Below are 8,181 nucleotides of genomic sequence, written 5' to 3' on the forward strand. Positions count from 1 at the left end.
TTGCCGACTGCTCGCAATCAGAAATGACTTCCGATCAGTTTCTCTGTCAGCTGTAGTTGTGTTCCTCTGAGACACACTGCCCGAACGGTCGAAGAGCGTGAACGCCACAACGTGGACGCTTAATCGACCGGCGGTATTGCCACCCAATTTTGATTGGTTCGAGGACTGGAAAAGGGGACAATCAGCTTCGTGAACGCAAATAAATAGCTCCTTGGAGGAAAAACAACAACTCTGATTTTGAAACGAGCCATTAATAGGCAGGGAACGTCCGGTACTGACATGCAATGATATACTCAGAGTAGGAGCAGACGGCAACCTAGTATCGTGTAGAACGACAGTACTACACGGAGAGCCGGCTGGAGTGGCCGAGCGGTTCTAGGCGCTACAGTCTGGAACCGCGCGACCGCTACGGTCGCAGGTTCGAATCCTGCCTCGGGCATGGATGTGTGTGATGTCCTTAGGTTAGTTAGGTTTCAGTAGTTCTAAGTTCTAGGGGACTGATGACCTCAGCAGTTAAGTCCCATAGTGCATAGAGCCATTTGAACCTACACGCAGATCAACATAGTTCTCTTCTTGTGCTATCTTCCCACTCTTTGTGCAAGCCATCTGTAACCTTATACGTTGTGTCTCTTCCAAATAATAATTTGTGTATGTCAATTAATAATTTAGAAGGGGTAGGTGAAATAGCAACAACTCGATGAAGTTGTAAAACACACATTTTCCTCTTTTGTACTGCAGTCCTTTCTGAATGCTGCGCACACTGATGACATTTTACATACAAGTAACTTTTTTCGATTGGGGGGAAATTCTCTAAAGTGTTTCCAGTTCCACGCGTCCAGATTTAAAAGAGGGTGGCTGACTGAAGGGAGCAAGTTGTCCACTTTTTTCTGTTGCGAGACGTTGTTGCTTGGCGGTTCTTCGTATTTTTTTATCCTTGTAGACTTTTCTTATATTACGCAATGCATCAGTCCCAAGGATTCATTGTTCGACAAGTCTACTTAAGCGAAAACCAGTAGCAATTCGCCAAAGTCACTATTACCTTCATTGAGTGAAATGTTAGTTCGGTCCCATGTCAATCAGCAGAAAAGCGACTATTGAACGATTTCTGTAACGCGCCACACGTTTCTAGTCAACCAAATACGGAATGTCTGTGCTGCCTGCGAGCGGAGAAAGTCACACTTCCAGGCGGGATTCCGGGAATCGCCCGTAGTATTACGCGACTCCTCCTCCTTGACGTTTCCAAGTTCTTGAATGCGCTTCGAAGTTTTGGAGTCGCTTCGCAAAGTAGAAGTATGCTGAAGTTGTAGAAATAGTTCACGGGTGTAACAAGTAAATCTGAATTTATAATATAGAAACTATCCATAATAACCTTGGTATTTGTACATACTATTTTGTGGTTAAGAGTGCTACAAAGAAATGCAAAAAATAATACTAAAGATGTTTAAGGAGTCCTGTACTTGCTGTTCCTCTTTGTGCGGTCGCCCTGTGAGATATTTTGGAGAAATTCAGGTACGATACTTTTGTGTCTGCTCTGTTGACATATGTTCTTGCTTCTAGTGCCCTTTGTCCCAGTTTTAACTTTTAAAATAATTTGTTCATTCACTTTGCGTATTGTATACGTCATGTCTACAAGAATACACAGTACCTTCAGATTCATTTCATTCCTTGCTCACGAGCCACAATAAGGACTGCCCCGAAATGATAGCGTTTCAAACACTAATTTCGAAAGCGGGCACCACATATGGAACATGTGTAGCGAACGCGCCACTTAAGAGCTCAGTAGGTCCCGTTTACAATTTGACTGAGTTTTTAAGCAGGCACGAATTCTTTCACACAACTCTTTGGTACACAAAATGGTATTACGAAAATGTGACTACGGAAGTTAGAATAAATATTTAATCACTTTAAAAAAATTATGATAAGCAGTCAATTAGTCTCGATAGACATTTTTCCAATATACGAGTATCTAATTAGTAGCACCTACCAGAAAAATGTCTTGGAAGGAGCTTGGTGTTTCCACTTTGTCTAACCTCTGTAACTGTAAAAACGTAATTCATTAAGACATATGGTGTTAAATACAGTAAGGAGTGCGACAGAAGGTAATTTTTCTTGTCCACAAGTTCAGATTTCTTCAAATTATATTGGCGTGTAAGTCGTGGGAAGAATGATACCTTAGCTGCCTCCGTAAAAATGCCTGCTAATGTAATTTTAATTTCGTAGTTTCTACCTAAATTATACGTTGGAGGATCAGAAATCCTCGTAGACTGGGGCTTGTAGAGCAGTTCTTAAGATTTGCTGTGTCAGTTATCGCGAGATGCATGAAGAAGTGTTTGTCAAGACTTTTTAGTGTTACCGCTATACTCCGGTGACAATTAAACAAGTTTCGTCGGAGATGGTCTATGTCTCATCTTGACTTAATCTGACGGAGATTCGAAATACTTGACCGGTAGTACGATACAGGCTGCAAAGGTGCTTCGTAATGAAACAACAACTTGCCATTCTCAGTAGGATGCTGCCATTTTGTGCGGATCCGATGGGATATTATTACACTTGATACTGTATCTACATACACATGATTACTCCGCAGCTCACAATTAAGTACCCAGCAGAGGGTTCATAGGATGACCTTCAAGATACTTCTCTACCGTTCCACTCTCGAACAGCGCGCGGAAAAAACGTAAATCTTTCCGTGCGAGCTCTGATTTCGCTTATTTTATTATTATGATCATTTTTCCCTATGTAAGTGGGCGCCAACAAAATATTTTCACACTCTTAGGAGAAAGTTGGTTATTGAAACTTCATGAGAAGTTCCTGCCGCAGCGAAAAGCGCCTTTGTTTTAATGACTGCCAACCCAATTCGCGTCATATCCATGGTGCCCTCTCCCTCATTTCGCAAAATGCAAAACGAGCTGCCCTTATTTGACCTTTTTCGATGTCCTCCGACAATACCACACTGCACAGCAATACTCGAGAAGAGAGCGGACAAATTTAGTGTAAGCAGTCTCTTTAGTAAACCTGTTAATTTTCTAGCCGGCCGTAGTGGCCGAGCGGTTCTAGGCGCTTCAGTCTGGAACCGCGCGACGTTTACTATCGCAGGTTCGAATCCTGCCTCGGGCATGGATGTGTGTGATGTCCTTAGGTTAGTTACGTTTAAGTAGTTCTAAGTTCTAGGGGACTAATGACCTCAGATGTCAAGTCCTATAGTGCTCACAGCCATTTGAACCAATTTTTGTTAATTTTCTAAGTGTTCTGCCAATAAATCGCAGTCTTTGGTTTGCTTTCCCCACAACATTATCTATGTGGTCGTTCCAATTTAAGTTATTAGTAATTGTAATCCCTAAGTATATAATTGCATTTACAGCCTTTAAATTTGTGTAATTTATCATGTAACTGAAATTTAACAAATGGTTCAAATGGCTCTGAGCACTATGGGACTTAACTTCTGAGGGCACCAGTACCCTAGAACTTAGAACTACTTAAATCTAACTAACCTAAGGGCATCACACACATCCATGCCCGAGGCAGGATTCGAACCTGCGACTGTAGCGATCAGGCGGTTCCAGACTGTAGCGCCTAGAACCGCTCGGCCACCCCGGCCGGCTGAAATTTAACGGATTCTTTTTAGTGCTCATATGAATGAAGTGACACTTTTCATGATATACAGACAATTGGCACTTTTTGCACCATACAGATATCTTGTCTAAATCATTTTGCAATACGTTTTGATCATGTGGCGACTTTACAAGTCGGTAAATGACAGCATCATCTGCAGACACTGTAAGATGGTTGCTCAGACAGCCTCGTATGTCGTTTATGTATATCAGGAACAGCAGAGGGCCTATAACACTTCGTTATGATTAGAAGTCGCTTGTGAGGTACAGTATCACAGGCCTTCTGGAAATGAAAAAAAAGTCGAATCAATTTGACGTCCCTGTCGATAGCACTAATGCCTTCGTGAAAATAATGAGCTCGTTGTGTTTCACAAGAACGATATGTTCTGAATCCGAGTCGGCCATTTGTCAACAAATCATTTTCTTCGAGGTGATTCGTAATGTTTGAGCACCTTATATGTTCCAAAATCCTACTGATTTGGGTCTGTAATTCAGCCGATTAATCCTATTTCCTTTCTCGGGTATTGGTGTGACTTGTTTCCTCGTAGACAGACGACCTGAGTATGCAGTAACGCGGTCCGCAAAGTCATTAATTCGTAACAGCAGCGGCTGCGTCACTCTAGGATGGCGCACAGCAGAGATGTTGCGACTGACACGACGATTCCATTGGCGCGTTAGTCCTCTGCGCGTAGCCCGCGCCGGTCCACCTGTGGGGCGGCGTCCGTGAGAAGCGGCACGTGGGTGACTCACCTGTAGCGGGGGCGAGCGGGCATGCCGTGGGCCGAGAGCGTCGCGTCTCGCTGGCAGGCGGCCGCGGCGGCAACTGACGCGGCCGGCGTGGCGGGCCGCCTTCCCTCCACCTCTTCCCTCGCCACGCTGTTTGCCTGCTACACGGCGCGCCACGCGGCCAGCCGGCCGGCCCCCCTCCGCGCCCCGGCCACCGAGCAGCACCATTGTCTGCGAGGCGAGGCGAGGCGCGGCGCACATGTATAATGGATCAGCGCCTCCCGGCTACAGGCGACTGTAGGCCGCTGCCTACTGCCGCTCCGCTTCCGGCCGCCGAGACCGCCTGATAAGACCGCCGCTGCTCTTCCGCAGTCGGCACCCGCCGCTCATTGCTCTCCGGGCACGTAGTGGTCGCCTCGGGGCGGCTGTACACATAACTGCTTCCTTGACAAGCATGCGTAAATTCCTTGCGCCTCCACAGGGTTCAAGCATGCTTGCACAAGCATTAGTTTGTTTACCAAAAAATGTCGAGCTCAGACGGCTACTACGCTACTAAAGTTGTTAGGGCAGCCTAAGCCTTGGTCACATTCGAAGAAGTATCTGAGGAGTCACATGTGATATACCAATACGTACAGTGGCTCACATAATCACACTACTGGCCATTAAATTGCTACGCCAAGAAGAAATGCTGATGATAAACGGGTATTCATTGGACAAATATATTATACTAGAACTGACATGTGATTGCATTTTCACGGAATTTGGGTGCATAGATCCTGAGAAATCAGTACCCAGAACAACCGCCTCTGGCCGTAATAACGACCTTGATATGCCTGGGCATTGAGTCAGAGCTTCGATGGCGTGTACAGGTACAGCTGCCCATGCAGCTTCAACACGATACCACAGTTCATCAAGAGCAGAGACTGGCGTATTGTGACGAGCCAGTTGCACGGCCACCATTGACCAGACGTTTTCAATTGGTGAGAGATCTGGAGAATGAGCTGGCCAGGGCAGCAGTCGAACATTTTTTATATCCAGAAAGGCCAGTACAGGACCCGCAACATGCGGTCGTGCATTATCCTACTGAAATGTAGGGTTCCGCAGGGATCGAATGAAGGGTAGAGCAAAGGGTCGTAACACTTCTGAAATCTAGCGTCCACTGTTCAAAGTGCCGCCAGTGCGAACTAGAGGCGACCAAGACGTGTAACCCATGGCACCCCATACCATCATGCCGGGTGATACGCCAGTATGGCGATGACGAATACACGCTTCCAATGTGCGTTCATCGCGATGCCGCCAAACAAGGATGCGACCATCATGACGCTGTAAACAGAAACTGTATTCATCCGAAAAAATGACGTTTTGCCATTCGTGCACCCAGGTTCGTCGTTGAGTACACCATCGCAGCCGCTCCTGTATGTGATGCAGCGTCAAGGGTAACCGCAGCCATGGTCTCCGAGCTGATAGTCCATGCTGCAAATGTCGTCGAACTGTTCGTGCAGATCGTTGTTGACTTGCAAACGTCCCCATCTGTTGACTCATGGGCCGAGACGTGGCTGCACGATCCGTTACAGCCATGCGAATAAGATGCCTGTCATCTCGACTGCTAGTGATACGAGGCCGTTGGGATCCAGCACGGCGTTTCGTATTACCCTCCTGAACCCACCGATTCCATATTCTGCTAACAGCCATTGGATCTCGACCAACGCGAACAGCAAAGTCGCGATACGATAAACCGCAATCGCGATAGGCTACAATCCGACCTTTATCAAAGTCGGAAACGTGATGGTACGCATTTCTCCTCCTTACTCGAGGCATCACAACAACGTTTCACCAGGCAACGCCGGTCAGTTGCTGTTTGTGTATGATAAATCGGTTGGAAACTTTCCTCATGTCAGCACGTTGTAGGTGTCGCCACCGGCGCCAACCGTGTGTGAATACTCTGAACAGCTAATCATTTGCATATCACAGCATCTTCTTCCTGTCGGTTAAATTTCGCGTCTGTAGCAAGTCATCTTCGTTGTGTAGCAATTTTAGTGGCCAGTTTTGTATTTGCACACTCATTAACAACTAACCTTTGCGGCACCCTGGGCCTAGGGTTCAAAGAAAATAGCTTACACACGAACTGGTTGTTAATATGCCTGCTCTACAGGGTCAACACTACAGTAAAATGTTCACATTTAGGAAACAGGGGAGAGCCAGTGTCGCTGGACCTCCGGACGCCACTAAACTGCGTCAGCAAAGTTGTTCGGACACAGTTCAGTTGCCCTGCAGAGGTCGTGTGTAGAGGAGCCACGGGCATTGTTAATGTAAACATTTAGCGAGGCAGTGTGCTGTGTACAGGTGAAGTAACAATGGGCCGCAGAGGAAGAGAGAGCATGTTCGAAAAACGACAGCTTGTAATTTTTCACCGTGCTAAAGGCAAAAAAAATTTCTCGTAAAATTGCTGAAATGTTACAAATAAAGAACAGTGCAGTCTCCGCGGGGGGGGGGGGGGGGGGGAGGCAGTCTACGGGAAACAGGACTTTCAAAAATGTTTTCTGTGCGAGAAGAGTGCTGTATTATCAGAAAAACGAAAAAGGACCGCAAGCAAAGAGCTCCAAAAGTCAGTACCGAGAATGCCAAAGACATAGGAAAGGACGCGTATCCCGAAACAGTACGGAGGGGCTCAGAAGAGGTGACTTTCACGACCGTATAGCAAGACGGAAGCCATTCATAAGCAATATAAATCAAAGAAAGAGAATGCTATTTGCAAGAGAGAATGTTAGAGGAGATAATAGGTGGTGGAATTACGTTAGATTTGCTGACGAGACTAAATTTCACATATTTCAATCTGATGCGAGGATAACGGTTTGGCGGCGACCTAATACTCAGCTTCAAGATAAAAATCTCAAAGCAACGGTGAGGTATGGAAGTGGAGGTGCAATGGTGTGGGGGTTCATGTCGTCGAATGGTGTTGGTGAACTTGTTTTCATTGAGGGTAAAATGGACCAATTCCAGTATCTCAGAATACTGAGGGACATTTTCCAAAAGAGCGCCGAAAACATGGGGATTGGCTGACATTTTAACTTTTGTCAAGATAACGACCCGGAACGTGCGACCTGGAATGTGAGGATGTGATTATTATTTGACTGTCGAAAGGTGCTTCATCTGCCCCCTAAACCACCAGACTTTAATGTATTTCAGAGTTGGGACCCACTTGATAAAGAAATACGGGAAACACCAATCACACCTAGAGAACAGCTGCAAAAAAGACTGAAAGAAGAGTAGAAGAAAATGTCTCCCGAGTACATCCGGAAATTAGTGGAGAGCATTCTAAGTCGTTTTAGACAAGTAATTAAGGAGAAAGGAATGCCAAACAGATACTGAACTTTGGCAATAAGTAAAAAGGAAGACGTTCGATAATTTTGTATGATACTGGTTTTGTTTTTGATTGTGTTTGTTAATTGTTATGTTTATATTTGCAGCGTTCTTTAGAAGTACGATGGACATTTACTATTCACATTCTTTACGGGACCATGTATTTGCTTTATACCTGCGCTTTAATGTTACTGAAATCACTGATGAGAAGCGAAATTTAATACATCATGTCTGTCCAAGTAATTATGAGAGTCACTGTAACTGCATAACTGACAAGCACGAACAAATTCCTTGCTACTCCACATGGTTCAAACATGCTTGTACAAGCATTACTTTGTTTACCAGAAAATGCCGTGCTCAGCCGCCAGAAAAGAGGCTACCGGTACTACGCTACCCAGGAAGGGTGCTAGGGCAACCTGTCGCGTGGTCACAATCGACGAAGTATCTGAGGACCACTCTGGTTAAGTGTCTAACCATAATGATA

General features: G+C 45.6%; 1 protein-coding gene across 1 annotated transcript in view; it reads right to left on the reverse strand.

The window, feature by feature from the left end:
• Positions 1-4,468, reverse strand: part of LOC124612475 (band 3 anion transport protein) — an 860,143-nt gene extending 855,675 nt beyond the window's left edge. Inside the window, exon 1 of the mRNA XM_047140708.1 lies at positions 4,362-4,468. The gene's annotated coding sequence lies outside the window, so the exon portion shown is untranslated. The remainder of the gene's footprint in view (positions 1-4,361) is intronic.
• Positions 4,469-8,181: the final 3,713 nt, after the last annotated feature.

The sequence above is a fragment of the Schistocerca americana genome, chromosome 4, assembly GCF_021461395.2.
Source record: "Schistocerca americana isolate TAMUIC-IGC-003095 chromosome 4, iqSchAmer2.1, whole genome shotgun sequence".
Lineage (NCBI taxonomy): Eukaryota > Metazoa > Arthropoda > Insecta > Orthoptera > Acrididae > Schistocerca > Schistocerca americana.